Source organism: Ursus maritimus, unplaced genomic scaffold (genome assembly GCF_017311325.1).
Source record: "Ursus maritimus isolate PB19 unplaced genomic scaffold, ASM1731132v1 scaffold_12, whole genome shotgun sequence".
NCBI classification, from domain to species: Eukaryota; Metazoa; Chordata; class Mammalia; order Carnivora; family Ursidae; genus Ursus; species Ursus maritimus.
The window spans coordinates 36780889-36801240 of NW_024423564.1; the positions used below are offsets into that span (position 1 = coordinate 36780889).

Sequence of the window (20352 nt, forward strand, 5' to 3'; positions counted from 1 at the left end):
TCTGCTATGAGCCTGCCTCTTCCTCTCCCACTCCCCCTGCTTGTGTTGCCTCTCTCGCTGGCTGTCTCTATCTCTGTCGAATAAATAAATAAAAAAATCTTAAAAAAAAAAAAAAAGAAAAAAAAGAAAAATGCAAATCTTGGGGAAGATCCAGACAAGCCTTGACATGGCACTACTCTACTATTCAGGTCCCTGCTTAACCTGAAAGAGAGCCTCCCTCTTACATTATCCTGGAATACAAGATGAATGAATGAACAAATACAAGATGGAAACCAACTCACATAGTGACCTGTACTTTCAACATATTTGCTGCTGCAATAACAATGAAGAAATCCATCTGTCCTTCCACTTCTTCACCTCATGCACTCTCAGAAACCCATTTTCAACTTTTTTTAAATTCATATTTATGGAATAAATGCTATCCAAATACACCATAATTAAAGGAAGATTGACTTTGCAACTTGAGACAAGTTCCAATAATGTTGGAACTTACTGTGTAGCTCAGATCAGCTTTAAAAAAGGGCAGTTCGGACAATGTATCAGCGCTACGTGACCCCTGTTAGCATATGAAGGAAGTGGTGCAATACTAAATGGCACTAGACTGGAAGGGAGGAGGAAACACAGTCTCTTGAATGGCTTGGGATCTAAAGCAGTGGACATTTCCTTGTATGACAATAGAACTGTGCTAGCTAGTCTTCTGGTTCTCTAACAATTCTGTTTCTTTCCCTTAAGTTCAGGTCAACCTTTGACCTGAATTAAAGTGGGTCTTACCGCCAAAAGCTAAATGACAATCACAGCTGTTGAAGACTTACCGATAATGATGGTTCCGGGCAGCAGGATGGCTCATGAGAACGCATCATTGCAAGGAAAAGCAGCTGGGCAGGGTTATAAAAGTGTCTTTATTTCTTAGGTTGCTTTCTCAGTAGCCTTACCACTCTGATTCCAGCTATGTCCATAGCAGCCCCTCTTAGCCTTTGTGGGCCTCCTGCTAGTGAATTACTGTATTAGTCTCATGGGAAGAAGGAACAGCCAGAAAGATTAAGATCTAATAACATGTCAATGGTAGTATCCAAAAATTCCTGCGTAATGTTGTAAGTCCCTCCATGTCCTGGCCTATGCCTACCTTCTGGTTTTCCATGCTACCCAGTCTAAACTTCAGCTAACGACTGATTACTACACACTGAATGGACTATGCTATCTAACAGCTTCACAGCTCTGTGTATGCTGTTTCCTGTATGGAAACCACCACCACTTCACTCATTCTTCCTCTTGGCCAAATCACTTCCAAGATACTTTCCCTGACTTTCCAGTAAGAAGAGTTAAGAAGCCCACTGGTGATTTGCTTGCTCCACACGACTCCGTCAAAGCCTCTACCACACTACCTGAAAACTGTTTATCCACCCCTCCTGTACTTAGACAACTCTCAGGGGTCCCAGGTTCTCTCCATTATACCAGATTTTTCTAAGCTCAAATCATGAGTCTCAGGATTAAGATAGAGGGAGAAGTAAGGAAAATAGGAGAAATTTAGAAAGAGTCCAACTACAACTATTTATGGACAAGAAGAAAGGTAAAGGCAAAACCAGTTTTAAAAAATCTGACCAGTGCACAGACAAGTGATATTTAAAAGCCAGAATTTTAGGCTACTGCTCATACTTGGGTCCAAGGAGGGATGCACCGGAGCACGGAGGCAGGACTGAGGGAGCAACAGACCTGCCACCTGCGCACCCTCTGCCTGAGTATAGATGAGCCAAAGAAAATCAAACTGAGCAGCTAAAAAATGAATAAAATAAAGTGAAATAAAATCACAATTTTATCAGTGCCAAAGAAACTTGCAAATTTTTTTTTAATACCAAAGTTACCATTTTAAATCACACTGCCTAATGTTACTGTGAAGTCCAAGAAATAGAATCCTCTATAAGTGCATTGATGGCTTCTGATATTTAACACATATTTTAGTTAGAACAGTTCTGCCACTGATATCAGCAGGGGAACAAAAGCTCTTTCCTTTAATAAATGGTAGTTGGACATCCATCTGAACAGTGTGAACCACCAGCCACCTTTAAGAATATTCATCACCTGCCTTGTTAGACTTAGATGCCATCCTATGCTGGGAGGCAAACTGGTGAACTCTGTGACTTCTCTAAGTCCTTCTTAGCCCTCTGATTTTAGTTCTTTGATTTTCTATTTATGATCTTCCAGGGCAGAGGAATGGAGTTGATTTATTCACATTAAGTCCATTGATATATTTTGAATAAGGTATAGAGGGGGGTTTTGAGTGACTCCTCACTCATCTGAAGGTCTGTGACCTGTGAACTGCCTCAAGGCTCTCTCTTCAACCTCTCTTTGGGGTATTCCCAACCTTTTCAAGCTCTTTCGTAAGCTCTCCACTCTTTGGATGACGATTTGATTTTCAGTATTTATGGAGTAAGTCTATCTGTTACCAAACATGCGCCTACTTCACTAATTAATAGGCATCTCTAATAAATAAGCAAATAAAGCAGTAAGGACAGAGCTTCATCAAGAATATCTCAATGCTCATTGAACATCTGTGATCTCAGTGTGTAAAGTACATAGCCCCCAGGTAACACTACCCTCTGAACTGAGTTAGCTCACATTTTTTTCCTAGCCCATCTGTACTTGTCAAGTAAGAGCTTGATTCAAAAATGTGCTGCAAGGAAGGGCTTTTCTACATGTTAGAGTAGTCATTTCACATATCCCACTCTAAACTCCAGACTCCCAACTGCCCACACACATTGCTTTCTTATTCCTCAAGGAAACAGCAATTCTTCTATGATTGTAGTAATTTCTCTAGAAAGGCTATTTCTTGCAATTTGAGAAGAGAGCCCCTTTTTCCCTCTTCTGGGGTGTGTGCACTTCAGGGCCAGTGGCTATGCCACATGCAAGGTGGAGTGAGTGCCTTGTGCAGGTGCCATCGCATCTTCTGAATCTACCCAGAAAAGGCACGGGTAGCATTTTTAACAATCATCAGTTAGTTGAACAGCAGAACCAAATGGCTTTATTCCTTCTGTACTCATGTAGTCAAGTTTGTTTTAGTAAATCCTGTGGCAAAATAGCCACTTAGTTTCTTTAGAAATAGCACCCACGAATTGAAATGAAATATCACGATTCATGAAAATAATCCTTTCACAAGATGATTTTGTACAAAAGAATTTTGTTTTGTAACTTGTTTTTGAAAACATAATTTAGAATTGTATAATGGAATTTGATCAAAAGTGTGAATAAGTTTTCTGCAAGTAACTACGAAGCCTTATATGCACTCTATTTCAACAGTAATTATTTCTCTCAATCACAATGTTTTATGATTCTTATTCTTACAGATAATAGAGAAAGCTACTGTGTGACAGTATTGTTGTGAGACATCTGTATTGACAAAACTTCTAAAAGTTACTTTATAATTTTTTCATAAAGAAGTACTAATTAAAACAAACAAATGTATATTTTTTGTTGTTCCTGTATTCCAAAAAGGCAATGGAAAAAATAAGTCCAAGAAAGTTAAAAAGCATTTATTAAATATCTATTGTGAATCTGGCCCCAGAGTAAGTGTACAAAAACGGCTAAAAAAAAAAAAAATTGTGCAGGGAAAGACACTGCTATGTTAAGGGTCACCTTTATTATCTCTACGAATGCTGGTAAAAATTAGCAACATATATTAGTTACTACAATATGGATGCTGTAGCAAACCAACTGCCAAATTTCATGGCTCAACCCAATAAAATTTAATTCATGACTCACACAACAATCTAATTCCACTGTCCCTGGTGAGTATGCAGCTTTCTAAATTTCAATTTACAGACAAAGGCATTTTTATATTGTGGCTCTGCCTTCTTGTAGGGTCTTGGAAGGGTCCTCAGGGAAAGGCAAGAAAGATCACACACAAGAGATGTTTAATGTTCAGGTCTGAAAGTTGTGCCTATCACTTCTGCTTACATTCTCTTAGCTAGAATTGGGTTACAGGGCCATATCTAACTGCAAAAGGAGGACAGGGAATGTAATAAAGTTGTGTGCCCAGGAAGATGAGGGAAAGAAATTTGGTGAGCAACTGGCCACAAAATGACTTCATCGGAAGAACAGTAGGGAGAAACTTAAAGTCAGAGTTTTAAACTTTGTGGTACTTAGTAGTAGTGTATAATGCAGGGGTAAATTTTTGATAGTTTTGGCCCATAATTTTTGCATAAATGAAGTTAGGTGTGATATTATGCTCCTGCATCAAAGAACAAATTTATGGAAGCACAGTGAAGTTGGAAGGAAATTAAAATACAGTTGCTGCAAACTAGGAAGTGCTGTAATAAATCTGTATAAAACATACTTTTCTCAACAGCTTTATTGAGATATAACTGACATACAACACACTGCACATATTTAATGGATACAGCTTAAGTTTTCACACACACACACACACACACACACACACACACACACACACACAACCATCACATCAAGATAAACCTTTCCTACGCCCCCAAAAGTTTTCGCTTGCTACATTCATGCCACATTTCTAGGCAAACACCAATCTATTTTTTGTCACTTTAGATTAGTCTGTCTTTTCCAAAATTTTATACAATGACAAACAAACCTTTTTTTTTTTTTTGACCGACTTCTTTCATTTATCATTGTTTTGGGCTGTATCCATATTGTTGTATATATCAATGGTTCATTCCTTTTGATTGTTTAATAGTCCACTGTATAAATATAACACAATTTGCTTATCCATTTATCCATTGGTAGATATCTGGATGATTTCCAGGTTTTTGCTATTACAAATAAAGCCATTATGAACATTTGTATACAAGTATTTCTATGGGTATATGTTTTCATTTTGCTTGAATAAATACCTAGAGGTGGAACAGCTGGATCATATTGTCCCCTCAGGTTCTTTTTTCTACTTTTTCTGCCTTCTCTTGGGTTAAATGATCAATTTTTCTGATTCCGTTATATCTCTTCTATTGAATTATGATTTGTATCTTTTTAAGCCATTTTGGTGGTTGCCATAGGGTTTTTTAGGATTTATAAAACTACATCCCCAATCCCTCATATTCTTTACACCACTGTCATATTTTTAAAACATATACACTAAGCACACGTGATATCATTATTATTTCTGACTTAATCTGTATCTTTTACAGATATTGCTATAAGAAAAATACAAATTTCATTTTACCTTAATGTATTCATTTTTCAATATGACTCATTTCTTCTGATTAATATCATAACACTTCTGCCTGAAAAACCTCCTTAAAAACAAAAAACAAAACAAAACCAAAAAAAAAAAAAGCCTGCCTCCTTTAAAACATTATGTAGAGTAGGTTTACTAGAAAAGAATTCCCTCCATTTTTGTGCATATGAGAAAGTATTTCTCCTCCACTTGTAGAGGATATCTTTGCTCGGCATAGAATTGTGGGTTTACAGGTTTTTGTTTTTCTTCTATCAGCATTTTATAGATGTTACACACTTGTCTTCCTGCTTCCCTGGTTTCTGATGAGAAGTCTGCTGTAATTATTATTTCATTCTACCATACGTAATGTATCTTTTTTCCCTCCCGGTGCCTTCAAGATTATCTTTTGATATTGATCCTACTTCATGTTGTCTTTATCTTCTCAGACTAGTTTGCATGTCTGTCACTAATTTTGGAAAACTTTCAGCACTTACTTCTTCAAATATTTCTACTACCCCATTCTCTCTCTTCTTCTTCTGGAATTCCAATTATGGCTGTATTAAACCATTTTGTATTGTCCCACAGCTCTTGGATACTCTATTCTGTTTTACTTTTTATCCTCTCACTCTTTGTACTTTGTGTTTCAGTTTGTGTGATCTATTGCCTTCTTTTTAAGTTCAGATTCTTTTCTTGGCTGTATCAAGTCTACTGATGAGCTGATGAAAGACTTCTTCATCTCTATTAGCAAGTTTTTCACTTCTTGCACTGCCATTTCATTTTTTCTTTCTATTTCTTTGTTGAAATTACCCATCTGATCTTGCTTTGCAATCGAACTTCTCCATTAGAGCTTCTAACATATTATTTATATTTATTCAAAAATTTCTGTCAAAGAGTTTCAACATCTGTGTCACACTGAGTCTAGTTCTAGTGATTGATATCTCTCTTCAGAATGTTTTCCCATGTCTTTTTGGATGCCTCACAGCTTTTCAATGAAAGCCAGACATCTTGTGTGGGACACTAGATATTGAGATAAATATTTTTATGCTTGGAAATAAGCACCCTTTTTAAAAAATATATATTATTATAGCCAATTAGTGAAGGGTTTATGTTAATCTAGTCAGGAGTTGGGCTGTGTTTGAGATTTGTTGTTGCTATGACTGGTCTGGATTCACCACAGGCTTCAAACTCCCTGAGTGATATCTTGGGTTTAGGGTGTGGGGTGGTTGCCAAGGTAGGTTTTAAAGTGTGTGCTCCCCCCTTGGTGTTGTGTTTCCTAGTGCACTTCTCCCCAGAGACAATCTGTTCCTTGCAGCTCTCTCAGCTATATTCCACTGTTATTTTTACTCAACCTTTGTTTGCCTTAACTTTAGGAGGACGCTATCTACGAGTCCAGCTGGGGTCCTTCAAAACACTCTTGCCTCTCTTCCTACTGTAATGCTGAACCAGGAACTAATTCTGTTCCTCCCCAAAAGTGGCGCTTTTTAAGAAATTCCCTTTTCCAAATTGCAGTGGGTTTCCATCAGTACCCTAAAACAACACATTTTTGTTGTTCTTCACCACCACTACTCACCCTCAAAGGTTAAGGCTTTTGACCAGAAAGAGAAATAGGACAAATAGTTGTGGGCAGAGTTTTGGCAGTGGCTGTCCTTCCCTTCCCCCAAAGAGAACCATGAGAAAACCTATCTCAGGATTCTTCCCATCCCTGTTAGTGCCTTCTAGGGTTAAGGCTTTTCTTGTTAGAGTGTGAGAATATTATTAGTATCTGGAGTCCCTGGGAGCTTTCCACTGTGATCCCAACCTTCATTCCATCTTTAGCAGTTTGTTAACAATTTTTAGCTATATCCTCTTACCATCTTTTAAGCAGCCAGTGGTGCCTGCCCCAGGTAAGCAAACACTTGGATCCTATTTCTCTCTGTAGTTATCTTACTACCCCAATAATTCCCATTGCAATTCTCTGGTAAATTCAAGAAACATTATTAATCAGTTTGCATTTTCCTGTTGCATGTTACATTCCTATTATCTCCAGGTTGGAGGTTTCTCCATCTCTAACCTGAAATAAAAGATGACTTGGCTACAAAATTCTTCCTTGGCAGTTATTTCTCTCTTTTTTTTTACATTAGCATTCTTAATTTATTAAACTTCTCATGAAAATCACCACAATAACCACAGATAAACCCACTGCAGCATCTTTACTCCTTCTGTCATCCAATCTCCAGCTCACTTCTTTTTGCCAGCACTAACATTGGCTTTTGCAGTCCCCTGACTTTCTTCATTTTGTTCTTGCGTTCCTTTCACTGTTTTCTTTAGGTATTTTTCTTCTCATACAGGCCATGTCTTGCAAGTCTATGTTTAAGTTCATTTTTCTTCGCAAAATCCAATGAATCATAAATCATGCCAAAGCCAGTTGTCTTGCCACCATCAAAATGGGTTCTGAATCCAAATACAAATATGACATCTGGTGTAGTCTTGTACATTTTGGCTAGTTTTTCCTGAATTTCTGTTGCCTTTCCGGGGTGAAGGACATCAATGACCATCTGTTTCCACTGAAGTAGTTGGTTGGTCATGAACTTCCTGGTCTGGATGGATAGTTACTGTGTCATTCATGATGGTGGCTGAGCTTTAAGCAGCCAGAGAGGGGAAAAAAAGCAAAATAAATACATAAATAAACTTTTTTTTTTAAGATTTTATTTATTTGAGAGAGAGAGAGAAAGAGAGAAAAAGAGAGCACAAGCAGGGGGAGCAGCAGAGGGAGAGGGAGAAGCAGTCACCCCGCTGAGCAGGGAGCCTGATGCAGGACTCGACCCCAGGACCCTGGAATCATGACCTGAGCCAAAGGCAGATGCTTAAATGACTGAGCCACCCAGGCGCCCCTGAAGTTATTTTCTTTCAAAATGTTGCTCCACTATATTCTCACTCACATTGTTTCTGAAGATAAATCTGCTGCCATCCTTATTTTTTTGTTCCTCTGTAGATCACGTGTCTTTTTATCTGGCTGTTTTTAAGATTTTTGTTTCATCACTCATTTTGAATAAATAGATTTCTGGGGCCTTAGTATAATTTTCTACCTGGGGTTCACTGAACATCTTGGATCTCTGGGTTTATAGTTTTCAAGAAATCTGAAAATGTTTGCCATTATTTCTTCAAATATTTTCTGTCCTCCTCTCTTTCAGGACTCTAATTACACATACATTAGGCTGCCTGAAGTTGCCCCTCAGCTTCCTGATGATCTGGTTTTGTTGTTGTTATTCTCTTTGAGCCTTTTCCATTTCTGTTTTCATTTTCGATAGCTTCTACTGATAGATCTTAAAGTTCACTAATCATTTCTTTTGCAATGTCTAGTCTACCAATAATCCTATCTAGGGTATTTTTCATCTCAGACATTGGAGTTTTCATATCCCAAAGTTTGATTTTGGTCTTTTTCATATCTTCCATATCTCTATATAACATTTTCTATTTCCCCTGGCTTTTTGAATAATACACGGAGTACAGTTATAATAATTGTTTTAATGTCCTTGTCTACTAATTCTAACCTCTACTTCATAGCTGGGCTGCTTTTCATTGATTAATTTTTTTCCTCAATATGTATTTCATCTTCCTGCTTCCTTTCATGACTGGTAATTTGTTGATTATATGCCAGAAATTATAAATCATACCTTGTTAGGTGCTGGATTTTTTTTTTTTTTTTATTCCTCTAATATTCTTGAGCTTTGTTCTGGGATCCAGTTAAGTAACTTGGAAACAGTTTGATCCTTTTGGATCTTGCTCTTAATATTTGTTAGGCTGAAGTAAAACAGTAGTAGATGTCTCATTTTTCCCTTCTACTGAGGCAAGACCCTTCTGAGTACTTACCCAATTCTCTGAATTACATGATTTTCCAGTCTGGCTAGGAAATAAGCAATATTCTTGGCCTAGTGTGAGCTCTGACTACTGTTGCTTTTAATGCTATCAGCTAGTTCTTCCCTTGGCATCCAGTAGCTTTCTCACACATATTTGCTGAGTAGTACTTTCCTAATTACTCCAGGAGGACTCCCTACAGATACCTACAGATATTTTTTATTTGGTTGGTTGGAGGGTTTTTGTGTGCCTCAGTCTCCCAAGACTCTCAGCTCCTTTCCCCCAGATCAAAAAGTCTGCCAGGCATTGCCTGGGTTTCCCCTCCATGCACTGCAGCCTGGAAATCCCCTTACACTAATAAGCTGGGACAATTATAAGATACCTCGTTATGTTACCTGGCTCTTAGGAATCACTGCCCTTCATTCTCTAAGGTTCATGTTCTTGAAAACTAATACATTTTGTCTATTTTTGCAGCTATTTGGACTGGGGAGGATATATTCTCCATCTTGATTGAAAACAACAGTCTTAAAACATATTTGAATACACAAAATATGCTGAACCTTTACAGAATACGTAATTTCCTTATTAGAAACAACCACAACATAAAGTCCTCCCAGCGAAATAATGACATGGTGAAGTTTTAGCATTTATACTAGATAGCTGATTTTTTTTTTTCTTCTACCCAGCATCCATTCCCCTTTTCCTATGACATCACACAAAAATTTTTTGGAGATTCTGCCTTTCTGACTAGTCTGTGTGGTTTATTTGGGGTTCTGGTTCTAGTTTAAATAACTGAAAAATAGTATTTCCATGTATTTTATATCTGTGTGTGTGTATCATAAATGAGGTTAAGCAAATCTTCATATGCTTAAGAACCATTTGTATTTCATTTTCAATGAATTGCCAGTTCATATTCCAGGCCCATTTTTTCTTTTGAGTCATTTGTCTTTTTCTTAAAAATTCCTATAAGCATTCTCTGTAGTTGAGAGATTGATCCCTTTGTCTCATATACTGTTGCACTGACCAACTCTTTGCCCACTGAGTTTTACTTTTGCTTAAGGCATTCTTTTTTTTTTAACCTTTGCAGATGATCTTCATTTTTATATAGTAAATCTTATCTTTTTTGACTTCTATATTTTCAATCAGTTAGACCTTTCATACTCCTATGAAGAATTTTTCAATGTTCCATTTTAGTACTTTCATTGATTTTTTACATGACTTCTTACAAATTAGTTTCTAACATTTATTAACAATTTTCCCCAAATATTCCAGTCATGATGGATTGGTTTTGAATTCTTCCAGCAATGATTGGCTCACATCATTTATTGTAATTATTTGCTTTCTTAATATTTTTATATTATAGTGTTTTATGTATGTCATGGTCTCAAGCTAAATTATGAGCTCAGTGACAACACAGATCACAAATTTTCTTCCTTCACGAACACAAAGTCCTAGTACAATGCTAAACACAGAATATAATCCACTAAAGAATAGTTGGTACCAAAGTGGAAAGGAAGGTATTGTGTTTTCCATCTTACTAATCCCTCAGCATTTTTAAGTGGTATGCTTTTAATGACTGTTTAATTAATATTTTTAGAAAAACCTGACTATAAGTATAATAATTAAACTAAAGATGTGATTTCTTTATGCTATAATAATTTGACGAATCTAACAGCATATATGACATATATGATACATATAAAATGATAAGTATATAATTCATAATAACCATATTCCTGCTATAATTCAATGGACTTTATATGGTTTAATTTCAACTTCAAATGAATGTCACAGTGACTTTTCCTATGATTATATTCTGATTTCTTCAAGGTATAACATGATCTCATTTGATGCCTATAGTTTAAAAAATCATTTTCATCATATTTCCTAAACTCCTGATTTTCTAAATATTATATATCTTAAACAAGTTAAATAAATTTCCTGAACCCATTTCCCTACTTATAAATGGAAATAATAAGATCTTTGTTCAAAATTCAAGAATTAGGGGGAAAAAAAGAAAAAGGAAAAGAAATAGAAGAAAAAAAGAAAGAAAAGAAAAAAAAAAAAAAACCTAAAAATAAAATGCCTAGTACAGAGCCTGGCAAATAGTCAGTGTTCGTAAGATGGTATTATCATCATTATGAGTATCTCCATCATCTTTGTTCCCAGTTGTTTCTTTTAGTTCTTTTTTTAACCTCTTTCACATTTGTGGTTCCTTTCCTTCTTTTCTACCTTTTCTTTCTTTTTCTATTTCCTCATTTTTATTTTCTTTAGTATGCTCACTTGCTATAGTCTTGCTTTAACTTCACTCTTCTACTCTGAGTACACTTCTGCACTTCATCAGACACCTTGAACTATTTGGAAACATTATGGGCTTTACTTAAATGCCAACTTTTAACTTATCTTTATCTGTATTTGTATTAGGCAGGCATTACCTAAAAGCTGTATAACAAATGTTAAGCACCCGGCATGAGCAGTGAGTCCCCATTTCCCAGATGCAAGAGGTATAATCCTTCTCTCCTACTCCACCATGCACTCCTCATTTCCACCTTCCCCTTCTCCCTTTAGCTCCATCACTGATCGAAGCAGAGAAAATTGTTCTCAGTATAGAAAAGTACCATAAAAGGCACCTCAGGTCTGCCAAGTCATGACCACTTTGCATGGAGCCTTAACTGCCACCTCTGAAATGATCATCTTGAATAATGAATCATAAAAGTAACTACCATTTATTGAATGTTTGCTACTTAGCAAGCAATAGTCTAAAACTTTTATGAGTGTAGTCTCATAGACTCTTTGACAACATATTCAGGTAGATATTCTGACCTATTTACAAAGACTAAAAGATGTTATATAAGTTACCCAAGGTCACACAGCTGGTAGGTGGCAGGCACAATTGAACCAAGACACTATGACTCCAAAATCCATGCATTCTGTCTACAACGCCAATTCTATATTTTAAGAAAAGGAAGTACACTCACCATGTCACTTGACATTTTACCTCTCGAAACAAATACCTAGTGAGAATGACAGAGTACTGAAGAACTGGCTTCGAACCTGGAAAATGCCTAAGAAATAGCCAATCAAATGACCTCTGAACCACAGGCAGATATCACAGAACAAGTTAAAAACAAATGCTCCAGTGAAACAAAATTTCCAGGAGGCACTGAAAATGCTCTTTCAATCCACTGCAATATTTTACTAAGGGTACAGTATATTTTCCTTTCAATCTTGAAGTGGAGAAAATGTCAGCTTTGCTTTCATATTTCTTTAAGTTCAGGATGGTCAAATATTGAACTTTAGACCCTCTCAACTGATAAGGTTTCAATATCTCCTGAACTCCTTTTACAATATGAACAAAATGAATTTCTATTGTCTGTTGTTTGTTCTAAACTCTGGCCTGTTTTTTTTTTTTTTTTAACTCTGTTTTTAAATTAGTAATTTTCACTACCTCATGCAATCTTCTAAATTACTTTTTAGAGTGCTGGCTATTAATATTTTAGGTAGCTTTGATGTTTTACTTTATAGTCTTCAATTTTATTTTACATTTCACAGGTTCCTAGTTGCAAATAATCCTACAGGCAATTTTCTCACACTGCAACTATTCCTTGAAAGATATGCTAATGCAGCACGACACTTGCAATACTGGGGGTTAAGTTAATCACCCAAAATGAGTTGTATTACTGTCAGCAGTGTATAAAGACATCCCATAGTGAATTACAAGGAAGGCTAGCTTTAAAGTTGCATTTCAAAAAATACCCAAAGCTAGAGATGAACAAAAATAAGCATTTATTTCAAAGTCCATTGAGCTAAAGAATCAAACATTTGTTATTTCTGGTCTCAAAGTTACCCAGTATAAATAAAGGGATTCATATCCTTTTCAAAATTTAATTACCAGAAAAACCTTTACAGATCGCACACTCTGTCTCTGGGCAAGACAAACACTGCAGAGCAGTTTCTGTCTTCATATTTGTCTGCAGAAAAAGGAAGAAATCACTATTTTGCTCTCTGTTTAGCTGAACCAACATGCCATCTCTAAAAACCCGGGGAACAAATTGCCATCCTCTCCTCCCTCAGTGAAAGTGACACTCGTGGAAGGACCACAATCAAAACATGACTTTGCCAGAAATCAGGAGGCACTACATGGTACATGTATTCATCTATTTCGTTCACCATTCAGCCTTTAATTGTGCTTTACATATGGATTAGATAGGAGACTTAAGGTCCTGCCAATTATGTGACCCTTTCCAATCTTTGAAATCCAAGTCACTTGTAAGACTATTTTGTAACAGTCTCCTAACAGTAAGGACGCCCATCCAACCACCCTAATTTCTTGCTTCCAATATTCCTGACTTTGTTCTTGGGAGAGATTAACAATACCCTCCGCCCATGCCCAGATGCAGAGGCACACTGCAGCTCCAATTTCTATGTGCTCTCATACATACAAAGCTAAGGGCAGCCATCACTGCCAGCCCTGATGCTGACTGGCGGCATCATATGCATTGCTACAGTGTTTTCCCACATAGGCAGCAGATTAAGGACTTTCAGGAAGCCTTAATCCTTTCTTTCAGAAGGGTACTTCTCAGTAGACTGGCTGCTCAGAGGCCAACTGAGGTGGAGTTCCGAGCTGCATTTTAAAACAGCGGCAAGTCTGCACTTACAATGATCTAGATTTCTCTTTTCTGCCTTGCAAAAATATTGAAATAAGATTTAGTTACACTGTTGTGATACGCATTTTTATGAGAGAAGAAATATATTGTGAAAAGCACGTTACTTCCCTTGAAAAGATCAAGAGAGTGGGGAAGGAATAAAGGTTTACCAGGAACATAGTATTTATTTGCCATGCATATTTGATATGAGTTCATTAAATACGCAATAGAAGTGTCAACATAAAGTGCTGTTTAGATCAAGCTATGAAAACAAACTGCCCTGGTATTAACATTGGAATATACTAAGCTGTGGTTAAATAGAAGCCTATTTACTATACGGTAAAGAAATATTTTATTGACTGTTGTTAAATAACCATCTATTTAGCCTAATTGAATTTACCTTTTTTTTTTTTTTATAAAGACTGATGGATTGAATACTATGACAGTGTGGTTGGCACTTTTACATGCCATCTCCTTGCCATTACATGGATTTTTCTTTTCTCACCCATTGACATTCAATAATTAGCAATTATCACCAGTCCGTGCCTAATTTGAGAGAATTTTCTCAGTCTCACTGGACCATTGCCAAAGCTCTATCCAGTGAGGAAGCAAAGAGCAGAAGCATCTCTTTAAGGAACACTTGCTGTAAAACTGAAGTGTGTCTGACTGCACCACAGCATGAAAATCCACTCACTGGCACAAGTAAGTGTTTCATAAGACAGAGTAGACTCATTTGAGTCTCTTCTGGGATTTGAATTTAAACACAGATATTCTGGATTAAAACGCAGATACCTCAGGCAGCAGTAGAAGGCTGGGTAGTCTTCCTGGCACATTGCCTTCCTGACGATCATTAACATAATGCAAAAGTACGAAGCTAGGAGACTATTATTATCCTCATGTCTCATGCAATATGCAGGACAGCTAAACCTGCTGTAATTAATACTGACCCTTTCTTTACTGGTAGCTCTCATACCAATTTTTAGGACAGAATATCAGAAGAACAAATGAATAGTTAGAATTTTAAAAACCCAGGTTTTGCCTTACAAATGATTTCTCCCCCTGTTCTGTCCTTGATCCTTTAGGGCAACAGAAATAAAGGCCCTGCGTACAGATGTTGCTGTCAGGATATATAAACACTCTACAAACATAAGGAAAATATCAGGACTTATTCAAACTCACTTCTAAGATGTTTGAACCATGTATTCAAATGCCATTTCCCCAATTACAGTTAATAATGCAAAAAATACACTTATCAAATATTCTTAATTTTAGTGTCACATTTTTTAGTTTTTTTGTTACTTTGAGATTTCTGAAGCATCTATTAATGGAGTTATTCATGTGAAGTCAGAGATAGTAATTTTTAAATTATTTTTAAGTTTAATGGGAGGGCATATCCTTCCTTTGTCTCCTTCTACTTAGCCTTTTAGTTTAAAGGGTTTGAAAGGATAACTATTTTTCAAGGTTCAAGATTCAAAAGAAATGGGTATAAACTCTAAAATTAACTTAGCTGTACTGATGGAATAGTGGATTCGAATTATATGGTTTCAGTTATCTGTCATTCTTCTTTAATTATTTTCTGCAAATTTCCCACTTCCACTTAGTCTAATTCCAGGTAAGGAGTTTCATGTCATAGTTGGACTCTGATAAACATGACAATTAAAGCATCAAGGTTCTCTCTCTAGAGGAAAAAACAGGGTTTTCATGTGACTAGGCAACATACAATTTTCCCCAGTGATTTCGACCAAGTCATTTTGTACAAATACAAAGTCATTACTTTGTACAAATACTGCTTTAGATAGATGTAGACCAAAAAAATAAAAAATAAAAAAATAAAAAATTGACTTCACTTAAAATTTTTTTCACTTCAGGACCATCCACCACTTAAAATCTTAGCAAACGGGTCATACCAATAACCACTAAGTTGGTTCCAAATTAGCCATTTTCTGGTAAATTTTAATTTTTGGTTCATTTTTTAGTTGATACACACTGAATATAGAAATTCATTTCACTGATGAAAAACTAGTCCATTGTTACAGAGTCTCAAATGCATTTCTGTGAATGTTCAGTACATCAAGACTGGCAGATGCCAAGGAACTGTAAAAATTCACCACAGTCTTCTCCATTGCATCCCCTTCCACCTTCCTTTCCCAACATCTACCTCCTTTACTGGGTCCGCCTTCTCCTTTTAACAGCATCACCACTAACTCAGTCAACCAAGCTATAAACCCCGAAGTCATCTTTGATGACCTTTCCTCCCAGCTTGTTTTGCAGGCTGCAGTCACTCTCTCTTCGATCCATCCTCTCCTTTGTCGCCATTGTTACCATTCTAAAATGAGGTTCAGGGGCAGCCTGGGTGGCACAGCGGTCAAGCATCTGCCTTTGGCTCAGGGCGTGATCCCGGTGTTATGGGATCGAGCCCCACATCAGGCTCCTCTGCTATGAGCCTGCTTCTTCCTCTTCCAATCCCCCTGCTTGTGTTCCCTCTCTCGCTGGCTGTCTCTATCTCTGTCAAATAAATAAATAAAATCTTAAAAATAAAAATAAAAAATAAAATAAAATGAGGTTCATATACAGCTGCAAGGACACGTGGTATGGTCGAAAAGGAGAGGATATTAGGGTGATGATACTGTTGATCTCCTTGTTATTTACGTCATTGATGTTGCTCCATGTATTCAGTTCAAAACAAGAATAGGTTTTTGGAATCAAAGTTATGACTTTGGGTGTAACACTTAAAATTAGGTGTTCCTGGAAAACTACTTGACCTTAATAAGCAGTGGTTTCCTCATCTGTAGGATGCTCATAAACTGGAATCCCTCTTAACCAAACCTCAATTTCAAATGATTTCTTGTCAACCAAGCCTCTTAAGTGAATTGTCTATATTCATTTTTTCTATTTTTAGTAGTTTTATATAATCAACCCATCATATGAAAAATCTAAGTGCCATTTCTACTGCCCTAACTAAAACTACTCTTGTCCAAGTCATCCATAAATTCTTTCTTTAAGTTATCCATAAATTCTACTCCCTAGATTCAATGGATGCATTTCAGCCTACATCTTAGTGAACCTATACTTGGGATTTAGCTTTCCTAGCTTCTCAGTGAGTAATCAAACATTCTAATCCCTTTCCTGGTTCTCCATATCTGTTTGACTGTTCCTTCTTTATATCCTTCATGGGCTTCTATTTTATCCAAACCCTGATTTTCTCTCAGGGTTCCATCTCAACAATTAGTTCTCTTTACCTCTGTTTCAGATTTGCATCTTAACTTAATTGGGGTGTGGGTGTGTCTGTATCCTTGTGTCTGTGTATGAGTAGATAGATAAATAGATAGATAGATAGATAGATACCTCCAATAAGTTTCATTCTCAGATATTAACATAAAATCTTCTTCAATCTCCAGAGCAGAAACCTACCATTCCTACTCCCTCTTCATCAATCATCATGTACTTAATCACCTAATACTTGGAATTTTCTCCTGATTATTTCTTATAGATATTACCTGCTTTCTATTCTTATTTTCACTGATCCAGATCAGTCCCTGTTTTTCTGAACCACAGAAATAGGCTTCAAATAATGCATCTCTCTCTGGCTTTTCCTACTTTGTGCTGTATCCTCCCCACAACAATAAAGTGACAGATCTAAAATCAAATCTGACTATATATTCCTCTACCTAAAATTTTTCAGTGGTTCCCCACCGCCCATGGCTTCTTAGCATAGTATGTCTGTATCTACCCACACTTCATAGTCCACCTCACTGCCATAAACACTGTATTTGTTGTGTTATATAACACTGTTATACAAATAGCTCATGCCACACTTCAATCTTTAAGCTTCGTAATTCATCTGTCTTTGCTTTGCTTGGTCTCTCTGCTTGATATATTCTTCCTACTTTTCAACTTCAAGATCCATTCTTCAATACTCAGCAAAAAGAATTTTTCAATAAATTTCTAACCCAATTTAAAAAGATTTTTTTTTCTATGTCATTCTCACCACTGACCACAATAAAAGTGAAATTATAATTTTATGTCAATTTCCCCTACTAGATATAACCCACTCAAGGACAGGATCTGTATCTTAATCAACTTTGCACTGTCAGCATCTAGCACAGTACTATACACATAGAGATGATTCTATGAAGACACCCAATTTCAGTCTTGGGTAACTGAGTAGATGATGATGCCATTCACTGAATCAAGAAATAAAGGGAGCTACAGGCATATGGAGCTAGATTATGTATTTGAGACATTAAGGGACAATCAGATGAAAATATCTAAGTAGGTAGACAAGTACACGGGTCTGAGTCAGGCATTTAGAAGGGATGTAGGCTGGAGCTAAAGGTTGCAAAGTCATAATTATACAAATGGTAATAGTGCAATAAGGAAATCCGTGAATTGTTTTCTGTTTAAACTTTCACGCTGAAAGCTAATTATTTAGACCTTCTGCTTTAATCAGAGTTGCTAGCACAGAAAATCATTTTAATTAACTCAAATACTCAAGAATCTGGATGCCTGCAATATCCTTTGGTCTAGATTAAGAAACAGTTTTGATTTCAAATAGACTGTTATGTTATTGTTTTGGAATTGAGAATTATCCACATGAAGCTATTAAATAATCATGACAAAACATATAAATTGAAAGGTTGAATTAAACATTACTGAGTTCCAATAGGCATGACACTAAAGAATAAGTGCTGCTTTGTGGTACAAAAGGTGGACAATATGCCTGTAATTCTAACAACCTTATGACTTCTAAACCCCTGTTATTAGGGGCTATAATAAAATATGAATTCACTTATATATGCAAAGGCAGTATAAAATTGTCCAGCCAGGTAATAAAAAGATCAAAGGCATAAACTAGATATGCATTTCTTTTTTAGTCCCTAGAACTATGAATAGGATGATGGAAACCTATAATGGACAATGAATTATATAATTCATTTTTTTCTTTAAGTATTCATCAAATGTTTTGAGTACCTACTCTATGTCATCACTATTCTGTGTACTAAAAATAGAGTAGTAAAGAATACAGACAAAAATTCCTATCCTCATTGAGCTGATAGTCTAGGGAGGAAAATAAGATAAATAAAATAGAAAGGATGCTAGATGGTGATGAGTCATATGAAGTAAACTGAAGCATCAAAGGGGAATATGGAATGCCAGAAAGAAGCAATTAATTTGATGAAATATGATGGACAACAAAGTTGCACATTTTAACAACAATCTGAAGGAAATTTAAGAGTGAGCACTGGGAATATTTGAGGGAAGGAAATTGTGGGCAGAAGCCAAAACTATAAGGTGGAAAGATTTCACGGATGTCCAAAGAACAGCAAAAAGTCTTTGTGTGAGAGTAAAGAAAGCAAGGGCAAAGTAGTCAGATAGGTAATGGGTGCCCCTATCAGGCCAAACACTTTGGTCCTTTCAAGAACGTTGGCTTTTATGAGCTTTTATTCTGAGTGGGAGCCCCTGAAGTGAGTTGAGCAGAGGAATGTCATGATCTAACCTGTTTTTTTACACTTCTAGAGCATCAGTATGGTGCCTGTGCTAAGAGTACATGGTAGAGATGGAAGTACTGAAGCAACAATCCAGAAAAGAGGCATGGTGGCTTATACGAGGGTGGCAACAGAAGACATGTTGGGAAAGAGTCAGTCAGGATATATCTAAGCTAAAACCACAGCAGTTAGTAACAGCTCGAATGTAAATTTTAAGAAAAAAATGAAGCATTGAGAACGACTATAATATTTTTGGTAAGTCAACTAGAATAATGAAGTTGCCATTAGCTGAACTAGAGACAAGTACAGGAGCAGCAGTTTTGGAGAAGATGGTGGGGGGAATCAGTTCTATTTTGAGTCTATTGAGGTGCTTGTTAAACACTGCAATAGAGATAGTGGGTGGGCTGCTAGATAAAGGAATCCGGAGTTTAGGAATGAGGACTGAGCTAGAGATACAAATTTGAGAGTTGTCAATACATAGACAGTGGGAGAAAAATAGAGAATATGAAATAATGATGTAGGACAGTTAAATAGTAAATGGACTAAGAAAATTTACTATTACTGCCTAGCAACCCAAAGGGCCCACTTACCTACTTGATCATAAATATAAAGTGAGACCGACAGCAAACTTCAGGTGTAGGTACAAAATCAGCAGAGAGATCGACTTAACTACGGTTGTACTTTTGCCAGCTGTGCCACATGTTGAGATGGAATTTAGAATGTCAACGGTTTACTGGGAAATAATGCCTCTGAAATGAAAAAGGAGGAAGAAAATGAAAATGGAAAGAGGGAGCTGGCAGACCCTGATACAGATGGACAAACTCCACTAATGGAATAGGAAGCCCATTAGAAAAGTCCTGCATTGAATGGAAATGACTAAACCTTGAGACCATCATTTGCTCAGTCATTGGCTGGAATCACTGGACCAATGCAAGGAGTTCACAGCAGACCCACATCTGTTAAAAGCTGGAGACTATCAGCCAACTATATTCCCCACTGTTCAACAATTTTTTTCTCAAAGGAGGATCTGAGCAACACATCTCCTCAAGTCTACCAGGCCAATCTTCTCAAAAAATCAGTGGAAAAGCTGAGGGTGAATAAAAGGAGGTATTTTTATTAACTGAACATGAAATTTAAGCTGTCTAGGGAGGAAAGTGTAAACATTAAATATATAATGGACAGGAGAAGCAGTGGATGTAGATTCCGGCAGGAT

General features: G+C 36.6%; 1 pseudogene; it reads right to left on the minus strand.

The window, feature by feature from the left end:
* Positions 1-7184: 7184 nt before the first annotated feature.
* LOC103662974 lies at positions 7185-7773 on the minus strand (annotated as a pseudogene).
* Positions 7774-20352: the final 12579 nt, after the last annotated feature.